Source organism: Temnothorax nylanderi, unplaced genomic scaffold, assembly GCF_030848795.1.
Source record: "Temnothorax nylanderi isolate EJ_2023f unplaced genomic scaffold, tnyl_v1.0 TNYL_tig0366_pilon, whole genome shotgun sequence".
NCBI classification, from domain to species: Eukaryota; Metazoa; Arthropoda; class Insecta; order Hymenoptera; family Formicidae; genus Temnothorax; species Temnothorax nylanderi.
Window position 1 is genome coordinate 157654 of NW_027249428.1, and position 11636 is coordinate 169289.

General features: G+C 31.8%; 1 long non-coding RNA gene across 1 annotated transcript; it reads right to left on the minus strand.

Annotated features, from left to right (window-relative positions):
- Nucleotides 1-9471: 9471 nt before the first annotated feature.
- Nucleotides 9472-11622, minus strand: LOC139781824 (uncharacterized). Its single transcript, XR_011720692.1, has 3 exons — nucleotides 11272-11622; nucleotides 11119-11180; nucleotides 9472-11002 (listed from the first exon to the last, which is right to left on the minus strand). It is a non-coding gene; the product is annotated as an uncharacterized lncRNA (long non-coding RNA).
- Between the last annotated feature and the right edge of the window lie 14 nt (nucleotides 11623-11636).

An 11636-nucleotide genomic window follows, 5' to 3' on the forward strand; every position in this document is an offset into this window, starting at 1 on the left:
ATCCATTTGTGATTCTATTTGATGGTGTATCTTGACATGGAAATATACTTCTGGCATATGTAAGCTTGCTGTCAGCTATTAATAGGGGATGTTTTCCATCGGAAGTTTGTTCCGGTTTCAGCCAATATAGTGCAGGTGATTCTGGATCTGTTCTATATTTAATTTGAATTTTATATTCATTTATTTTATGATCAACTTTTGGTAGAGTAATGGCGAATTTACTACCAAAAATATTATCATGATTTACAATAGTTTTAGTTAATTCTTTTCTGGTAGCTAAGTCTCTTACACTATCTATTTTAAGTTTATAATTATCTAAAACTAATTCGTTACACGTCGGCATTTTCTTCTCTATTGTTAATATTGCCTTGCCCTCAAGAACATGACGTTTAAAATCCACGGATAATTCTAAGCGAGTATGAGTCACAGCAACGTGGTCTAGTCTCGAGTGAGAATGTGGATCTCCAGGTGAGAGATCCATTTGTGATTCTATTTGATGGTGTATCTTGACATGGAAATATACTTCTGGCATATGTAAGCTTGCTGTCAGCTATTAATAGGGGATGTTTTCCATCGGAAGTTTGTTCCGGTTTCAGCCAATATAGTGCAGGTGATTCTGGATCTGTTCTATATTTAATTTGAATTTTATATTCATTTATTTTATGATCAACTTTTGGTAGAGTAATGGCGAATTTACTACCAAAAATATTATCATGATTTACAATAGTTTTAGTTAATTCTTTTCTGGTAGCTAAGTCTCTTACACTATCTATTTTAAGTTTATAATTATCTAAAACTAATTCGTTACACGTCGGCATTTTCTTCTCTATTGTTAATATTGCCTTGCCCTCAAGAACATGACGTTTAAAATTCACGGATAATTCTAAGCGAGTATGAGTCACAGCAACGTGGTCTAGTCTCGAGTGAGAATGTGGATCTCCAGGTGAGAGATCCATTTGTGATTCTATTTGATGGTGTATCTTGACATGGAAATATACTTCTGGCATATGTAAGCTTGCTGTCAGCTATTAATAGGGGATGTTTTCCATCGGAAGTTTGTTCCGGTTTCAGCCAATATAGTGCAGGTGATTCTGGATCTGTTCTATATTTAATTTGAATTTTATATTCATTTATTTTATGATCAACTTTTGGTAGAGTAATGGCGAATTTACTACCAAAAATATTATCATGATTTACAATAGTTTTAGTTAATTCTTTTCTGGTAGCTAAGTCACTTACACTATCTATTTTAAGTTTATAATTATCTAAAACTAATTCGTTACACGTCGGCATTTTCTTCTCTATTGTTAATATTGCCTTGCCCTCAAGAACATGACGTTTAAAATCCACGGATAATTCTAAGCGAGTATGAGTCACAGCAACGTGGTCTAGTCTCGAGTGAGAATGTGGATCTCCAGGTGAGAGATCCATTTGTGATTCTATTTGATGGTGTATCTTGACATGGAAATATACTTCTGGCATATGTAAGCTTGCTGTCAGCTATTAATAGGGGATGTTTTCCATCGGAAGTTTGTTCCGGTTTCAGCCAATATAGTGCAGGTGATTCTGGATCTGTTCTATATTTAATTTGAATTTTATATTCATTTATTTTATGATCAACGTTTGGTAGAGTAATGGCGAATTTACTACCAAAAATATTATCATGATTTACAATAGTTTTAGTTAATTCTTTTCTGGTAGCTAAGTCTCTTACACTATCTATTTTAAGTTTATAATTATCTAAAACTAATTCGTTACACGTCGGCATTTTCTTCTCTATTGTTAATATTGCCTTGCCCTCAAGAACATGACGTTTAAAATCCACGGATAATTCTAAGCGAGTATGAGTCACAGCAACGTGGTCTAGTCTCGAGTGAGAATGTGGATCTCCAGGTGAGAGATCCATTTGTGATTCTATTTGATGGTGTATCTTGACATGGAAATATACTTCTGGCATATGTAAGCTTGCTGTCAGCTATTAATAGGGGATGTTTTCCATCGGAAGTTTGTTCCGGTTTCAGCCAATATAGTGCAGGTGATTCTGGATCTGTTCTATATTTAATTTGAATTTTATATTCATTTATTTTATGATCAACTTTTGGTAGAGTAATGGCGAATTTACTACCAAAAATATTATCATGATTTACAATAGTTTTAGTTAATTCTTTTCTGGTAGCTAAGTCTCTTACACTATCTATTTTAAGTTTATAATTATCTAAAACTAATTCGTTACACGTCGGCATTTTCTTCTCTATTGTTAATATTGCCTTGCCCTCAAGAACATGACGTTTAAAATCCACGGATAATTCTAAGCGAGTATGAGTCACAGCAACGTGGTCTAGTCTCGAGTGAGAATGTGGATCTCCAGGTGAGAGATCCATTTGTGATTCTATTTGATGGTGTATCTTGACATGGAAATATACTTCTGGCATATGTAAGCTTGCTGTCAGCTATTAATAGGGGATGTTTTCCATCGGAAGTTTGTTCCGGTTTCAGCCAATATAGTGCAGGTGATTCTGGATCTGTTCTATATTTAATTTGAATTTTATATTCATTTATTTTATGATCAACGTTTGGTAGAGTAATGGCGAATTTACTACCAAAAATATTATCATGATTTACAATAGTTTTAGTTAATTCTTTTCTGGTAGCTAAGTCTCTTACACTATCTATTTTAAGTTTATAATTATCTAAAACTAATTCGTTACACGTCGGCATTTTCTTCTCTATTGTTAATATTGCCTTGCCCTCAAGAACATGACGTTTAAAATCCACGGATAATTCTAAGCGAGTATGAGTCACAGCAACGTGGTCTAGTCTCGAGTGAGAATGTGGATCTCCAGGTGAGAGATCCATTTGTGATTCTATTTGATGGTGTATCTTGACATGGAAATATACTTCTGGCATATGTAAGCTTGCTGTCAGCTATTAATAGGGGATGTTTTCCATCGGAAGTTTGTTCCGGTTTCAGCCAATATAGTGTAGGTGATTCTGGATCTGTTCTATATTTAATTTGAATTTTATATTCATTTATTTTATGATCAACGTTTGGTAGAGTAATGGCGAATTTACTACCAAAAATATTATTATGATTTACAATAGTTTTAGTTAATTCTTTTCTGGTAGCTAAGTCACTTACACTATCTATTTTAAGTTTATAATTATCTAAAACTAATTTGTTACAGATCGGCATTTTCTTCTTTATTGTTAATATTGCCTTGCCTTCAAGAACATGACGTTTAAAATCCACGGATAATTCTAAGCGAGTATGAGTCACAGCAACGTGGTCTAGTCTCGAGTGAGAATGTGGATCTCCAGGTGAGAGATCCATTTGTGATTCTATTTGATGGTGTATCTTGACATGGAAATATACTTCTGGCATATGTAAGCTTGCTGTTAGCTATTATTAGGGGATTTTTTCCATCGGAAGTTTGTTCCGGTTTCAGCCAATATAGTGCAGGTAATTCTGGATCTGTTCTATTTTTTTTTTAAATGTAGGTAATTAAAAACACTACAATGTTTATGGGTTAAAAATTGACGCTTTTTTTAATAATTAAAATAAACCTGAAAATTTATTAAATAAACAATTAGCGTAAATTTTTAACCCATAAACATTGTAGTGATTTTAATTACCTACATTTAAAAAAAAACGTTCAAATCCGAGTAGTTTTAACCGGTTCCGAGATAAAAACCTAATTTGCCTCCACTAATTAGACCAAAAAAGTGCGTTATCTCGGAACCGGTTAAAACTACTCGGATTTGAACGTTTTTTTTTAAATGTAGGTAATTGGAAACACTACAATGTTTATGGGTTAAAAATTGACGCTAATTGTTTATTTAATAAATTTTCAGGTTTATTTTAATTATAAAAAAAAGCGTCAATTTTTAACCCATAAACATTGTAGTGTTTTTAATTACCTATTTAAAAAAAAAAACGATTAAATCCGAATAGTTTTAACCGGTTCCGAGATAAAAACCTAATTTACCTCCACTACATATAACATCCAGCATGGACGTCCACTGGACATCTTAAATAGACTTCTAGTGTACAGTCATAAAAACTCCATGTAATGTCCACAAAAATTCCAAGAAACATCCATATAAGCTCCAAAAAGTGTCCATCGAAGAGCTCCATTATATGTTTATAAAAGACGTCTAATGGACGTCCATATTATATCCACCATGGAGGTAGATGTCTGGTGGAGCTATGGATGTTCTTTGGACGTTCATTGGAGGTTGTGTTCTGTGTGGGTTGTCTAACCAGAGAGTCATACAATTTCGGTGGAGTTGGATTATATGTGCGGCAATCCATCAGTAATAAAGTGTCGGAAGTAGTTCGAGATTTATACTGACCTCGCGACCTAATACCGCAATTTGGAATATTCGGGAAATATTATCGACTATTTGCTACGAATCTTTCATCATCGAAGCTGGTTATGCTGCACAGCCATACATGCCTTACAACGCACATCTCATTATGAACGCGATATACAGAGCTCCTGCGAATATCACGTCTGACACAGAACATCACACATAGAGGAAGCTCTCGGTTGATTGTCGGAATTATTTCTCTTTTTTTATTAATCTTGACCACTTAAATACACATAAAAAGAGAAAATAAATATATATATGCATATTGTGTGTATATTGCAACCGTAAACTAATTACTAAACCATAAGTACTGCTTTTTGTCCATGTGAAAAAGCACCGTCTCGTATAATTTATAGTACCTTATTGACACTCGTTGAACAAATACCATGGATAATAAAATCAGTACAAAATTACCTTTTTCAAAAAAGGTAAAAAAAGGGCGCCAAGTACACGCGTGGTTGTTACCTCGGAAAAAAACCAAGTGGTAGTATCATTAATTTTAAATGCAAAAAAAATAAAATCTATTCTAACCTAGGTGATAGTGGCTTTAATTTTTCTTAACAAAATTATTAAAAACAGAAGTCGTTTTTGTTCAACCCAACTGGCCTAATAATTAATATATTTAAACTCACAACGTTTTGAAAAATTATCTCACAAAATTGTCTCACAAAAGTTGTCTCACAAAATTGTCTGACAAAAATTGTCTCACAAAATTGTCTCACAAAAATTGTCTCACTTAATTGTCTCACAAAAATTGTCTCACAAAATTATTAAATTACAAAATTGTTACTTTATTCAATCCAAGTGATATCTACCTCGAAAAAACCTAAATAACAAGTGGTATCTATTTAAAAAAAAATATGTGAAATCTTTTAATACTGCGCCAATTACAAAGAGAGAAATATACCTTAACAAAATTATTATTATATCACGAAATTGTGTTACCAAAATCAATCCAAGTGATATATATATACCTTAACAAAATTATTATTATATCACAAAATTGCGTTACCAAACTCAATCCAAGTGATACGTACCAATAACCTAAGTGGTAGTAGCCTTATTTCTCCTTAACAAAATTATATCACAAAATTGCGTTACCTAACTCAACCTAAGTGATATGTTATTTCAAAAAAATATATGAAATCTTTAAATTACGCCAACTACAAAGAGAATATATATATTGCTTTGAAAAATAATTGTAGTGCAACTACTCTTAAAAAATAAAACAAAATTGTGTTACCTAACTCAACCCAAGTGGTATGTATCTTTGTATTCCTGAGGATCTTTCTATCAACCCAAGTGGTAGTAGTTTTAATTCTCCTTGATAAAATTATAATATTACAAAGAATCATTTAATTATTTTAATCACAAAGAATTAAAGAGGTAACATTATAAAATAAAAATATTTAATTAAAATAAAATAAATAAATTTTTCTTGTAAAAAACTTGGCGCTGCTTTTTTAAAGTCTATCCAGACAAATTTGCATCGCGCATAAACATAAGCGTAAGAAATTGATTGGTTCATATATATGTGCAAAAAGAAATAGACCAATCCATCTCTTTATGCATATGCTTATGCACCTATGCAAGTTTGTCTGGATTAACCTTAAAAAAGCAGCGCCAAGTTTTTTACAAGAAAAATTTATTTATTTTATTTTAATTAAATATTTTTATTTTATAATGTTACCTCTTTAATTCTTTGTGATTAAAATAATTAAATGATTCTTTGTAATATTATAATTTTATCAAGGAGAATTAAAACTACTACCACTTGGGTTGATAGAAAGATCCTCAGGAATACAAAGATACATACCACTTGGGTTGAGTTAGGTAACACAATTTTGTTTTATTTTTAAGAGTAGTTGCACTACAATTATTTTTCAAAGCAATATATATATTCTCTTTGTAGTTGGCGTAATTTAAAGATTTCATATATTTTTTTGAAATAACATATCACTTAGGTTGAGTTAGGTAACGCAATTTTGTGATATAATTTTGTTAAGGAGAAATAAGGCTACTACCACTTAGGTTATTGGTACGTATCACTTGGATTGAGTTTGGTAACGCAATTTTGTGATATAATAATAATTTTGTTAAGGTATATATATATCACTTGGATTGATTTTGGTAACACAATTTCGTGATATAATAATAATTTTGTTAAGGTATATTTCTCTCTTTGTAATTGGCGCAGTATTAAAAGATTTCACATATTTTTTTTTAAATAGATACCACTTGTTATTTAGGTTTTTTCGAGGTAGATATCACTTGGATTGAATAAAGTAACAATTTTGTAATTTAATAATTTTGTGAGACAATTTTTGTGAGACAATTAAGTGAGACAATTTTTGTGAGACAATTTTGTGAGACAATTTTTGTCAGACAATTTTGTGAGACAACTTTTGTGAGACAATTTTGTGAGATAATTTTTCAAAACGTTGTGAGTTTAAATATATTAATTATTAGGCCAGTTGGGTTGAACAAAAACGACTTCTGTTTTTAATAATTTTGTTAAGAAAAATTAAAGCCACTATCACCTAGGTTAGAATAGATTTTATTTTTTTTGCATTTAAAATTAATGATACTACCACTTGGTTTTTTTCCGAGGTAACAACCACGCGTGTACTTGGCGCCCTTTTTTTACCTTTTTTGAAAAAGGTAATTTTGTACTGATATCATGCATTTTGTAGTGTTACGCATCCTCTTCTAAAAAGGGCATGTCATCCATACTCGAATCTATCGAAATATTATTGTCGCTTTTCCGCAATGCGGATTGGTTCTCTTGTGCTTACTTCATGACCGGCTGTCATGGCATATTTTGACAGTTGTGTGGTTAATAGTGTAATAGTAACAGTGAAATATTAAAGTTAAATAGCGCGCGTGCATGTCTATATAATACAAGAAAAATTTATTTATTTTATTTTAATTAAATATTTTTATTTTATAATGTTTCCTCTTTAATTTTTTGTGATTAAAATGATTCTTTGTAATATTATAATTTTATCAAGAAGAATTAAAACTACTACCACTTGGGTTGATAGAAAGATCCTTATTAGGAATACAAAGATACATACCACTTGGGTTAAGTTAGGTAACACAATTTTGTTTTATTTTTTAAGAGTAGTTGCACTACAATTATTTTTCAAAGCAATATATATATTCTCTTTATAGTTGGCGTAATTTAAAGATTTTATATATTTTTTTGAAATAACATATTACTTAGGTTGAGTTAGGTAACGCAATTTTGTGATATAATTTTGTTAAGGAGAAATGACTACTACCACTTAGGTTGGTACGTATCACTTGGATTGAGTTTGGTAACGCAATTTTGTGATATAATAATAATTTTGTTAAGGTATATATGTATATATATACCTATATATATTCTCTCTTTGTAATTGGCGCAGTATTAAAAGATTTCACATATTTTTTTAAATAGATTCCACTTGTTATTTAAGTTTTTTGAGGTAGATATCACTTGGATTGAATAAAGTAACAATTTTGTAATGTAATAATTTTGTTAAGAAAAATTAAAGCTACTACCACCTAGGTTAGAATAGATTTTATTTATTTTTTAATTTAAAATTAATGATACTACCACTTGGTTTTTTTCGAGGTAACAACCACGCGTGTACTTGGCGCCTTTTTTTTACCTTTTTTGAAAAAGGTAATTTTGTACTGATATCATGCATTTTGTAGTGTTACGCATCCTCTTCTAACTAGTCTTATAAAGAATATATCTTACAAACAGTATGTACAGATTGTAAAGCTAAAGGTGTTACAGACTATTATTTCTAAGAAAATAGATTTTTTTAAATAACATGTAGACATGATACAAATAAAATTAATTTATTCTTTATGTTTTTTTGTACTTTTAAGTACTCTGCATTTAAAAATAATTTACATTATTTTCATCCATTTGTATCATGTCTATTTGTTATTTTAAAAAATTTGGCAATTATACCGTTCAATAAAGCAAAGTTTCAGCTTTAAGAATCTGTTTTTTGAATTGCAATACGATGATTTTTAAGGAAGTTATGAGCAATCAAAGTCAAAATGCTCATTTCTTATTCAATCCACGATAAAACTTTCAAAAGTAGAGATTTCAAGCTTTAAAATCCTTTTTTTAAATTTAAATTTGTTCATTTTTAACAAAGTTACAGCTGCTTGAATTTTGCCTATTTTTAAAGACAAATTTAGTGTTCTTTTAAAATACCTGACACATTGAAGATAATGAAAGTGCTTCTAGCATGCTCGGATTTTAGATTTCGAATATGCAACAAAATCAATATGTAAGTATTTCTTCAGAAAAATACATCAACATTGGTTAACGCTTAAACGTTAAATTTTCTTTTCCTGCGTTAAAAACTAAAGTTACGATTTATTTAAACATTATTGGTGCAATAACTAGGTAAAACATTAATTTAAACATACATGTGTAGTTTAGACAGGATATAAATCCAGGTCAGAATTACAAATTTCTTGAATGTACCAGCATTTAATTATACAGTAAATAATATATTTATTTACAGTTACAATAGATTATACATATTAAATAAAACTTGATTTGGTAAGTATGAAGTAAATAACAACAATATAATAGTTTTATTAAATGTTTATTTAGCAATTATGTTTTCATGTATGTATAAGAAACGTAGCATATTCACATATTCACTTTGTATGTGTGTGTTCATATGTGTATGGTCAGAGGTACGAATATATAATACTGACGGGTTATATTACTGCTTAAAAATACGGCTTAAAAATAATTATGTTACTGTCTCGGTCTTCTGCCTCGTCTACCCCAATGGTAGTTAGCTGACGACATCTTTCTTCTTGTCGTCGTATCCCCGCGGCTCTGCCTCTTGGTCTTCGAACTGTAAATATGCTCATGTACCATAGCGTTTGGTCCAAAGCGTTTGGTCTGCACTATGCGATCAGTGTTCTTCTCTATTTTAAAAAAGGTAATTTTGTACGAATATCACGCCTTTTTGTAGTATTACGCATTTTATAAACAGTATGTACAGGGTGTTATTTCGAGGTATAATACTACCACTTTGTTTTTTTTTTTCGAGTATTATTGACAATGCGATCAAGTGCGATTTTTTGCGCATTTTTATTACAGACGTTCATCATTACATTAACATAACAAAGTCTATACTTTCAAGGTACATGATGATCGTTTTAAAATGGTATCTACCTGTGAGATCTTTAAGGATTATGCGCAGTGTTCAAGCTCCCGCACGGAGCACATTAAGCTAAATTAGTCTTCGTTATTTTATTTTTATCTTGCAAATTGTCTTTATTTGTTCTCTCTCTCGCGAGCTTACCGATTATGAATATCGAGTCGCCGCAAGCGCTTGGACACTTCGATAAGATTAAAGCGATCACAGACAGAGGCATTCCGGTAAACGAAACGCCGCGAACACCCCAATAAATACAGAGGCTAATACTTCTTTTTTTTAAGGATTTCTAATGATATCCGTACCGCACGTAGGGCGTTCCCGTCGTTGCGAAACCGTTTCACGACTCGGAGGCTGCAAATGTAGCGAGTCGAGTTTGTAACGCAAGCTCCGTGTCCCAATTCGTTCTAGATACGCTCCTCTCTACCTAATGTAATACATTACTCGCGTAAAGTATCGCGCAATTGTAATTGTACGTTATAATAAATGTAGTACAAATAGAGAATATACCGCGCGCGCGCGTGATGTAAAATTGTAAGAGTAAACCTAAAAGGTAGTAAAATCGTAAAACGTAAATATCGTAGAAAAGTTTCGCGAAAAAGCAAAGGCTCGTTCCAAAACAATAGCGGAAGGCTTATGAAATAGAATAAAAAGAAAATATGATAAAAAATTTCCTCATACACATTCTCCGTTAAGCTCTGATATTTGTATGATTCTTCGTCCTTATGTTAGTTCGTCTATCGATTATCTGTCAGTAAGAAAGCATTTATACTTCTAGTAGACCTTCGTGTTATAATTCTGAAGGCACTGTTCAAAAGTTTATTACATTTCTTGGAATAACGGGTCTTCGCAAAACACCTCTTCGAATGGTGCGACAAGGAGAGTCGTTATAAACATCGACATGACCATTGCACACGCCTCCTTCGGTCTATATCACAAAATTCAAAATAGAGTAGTCTCAACTTGACAGCCTGTGCCACAATGCCAATGCCGTATTTGTCGGGTCTGTGATCGGTTAGGAATTATCGTGAGCTAGCAAAAATCGATGGTCAGAATTCAGGCTTATGATACGCAATGGCCGGTGCATTTCCATTAATTATGTCATATCAATATCGTATCATTATATTACACAAACGCTTATTAATTTAGAGGCACATTGCTAAGGGTCTCGGTTTTTTTCTTTTCAAGTTGCTCCCTACATTAATGAACTTATGACAATTAGCTAATTACGATTATTCAATATGAATATGAAAAGATACATGTACAATAAACATGATTAATCTAATTCAATATCATCCTCACTTCCTTTTGCTCTTTACTTTCATTCGTTTTCTCACTCCAATAGACTGTTCTGCGTTGTCATCCTCGTTGCCACCACCGCGTCTTCGTTTACCCGACTTTTTGTTCTCTTCAATGTTTTTCATGTCCTAGGGTGTTACAATATCCTGAAAATAATTTTAAGTAATATAACAAAACCCTAAAAGTTAAACCTATGGTTAAAATAATATATGGAATTTTAAGTAAAAATGCATTCAAATTTATATATCTAAAATCTACTTACACGTAGGAGTTGATAATAATCTCGTTGATTGGAATGTGGCTTGGATCAGTCAACTCGCGAAACTGTAATATAATAATAAATTGATTCAAATTTTCGGATACATCACTTCATACGATTCTTTCACACGATGACGGTTAATGTTAATTTCCTTACCTTATTATTATGTTTCGCGTGTTCTATACTTGTCGTCATAACGAAACATCTGACCGAGACATTGCGCTTCTTGGCTACCTGTATCTCTTTCTCGAAGCTGGATCGGGATTGGTATTGTCTATAACTATACTTTTTCCTTGATTCAAGTATATTGTTGGACTGCGGCAATGCACTTCTGCCAGCTGCCTAAAGTGTCTCTGTTGACGTATCCGTATTCCTTCAGATAATTCTTTGCAAAATGCGATTTTTCGGAGTCTGGACTGCCGATCATAAGTACCACCTGTTAATGGATATCTATAAGCACGAGGAAAGAGCGGGCCTCTGTTCACATTTGACGTTCACAATGATATTCGTGTTATGCACGA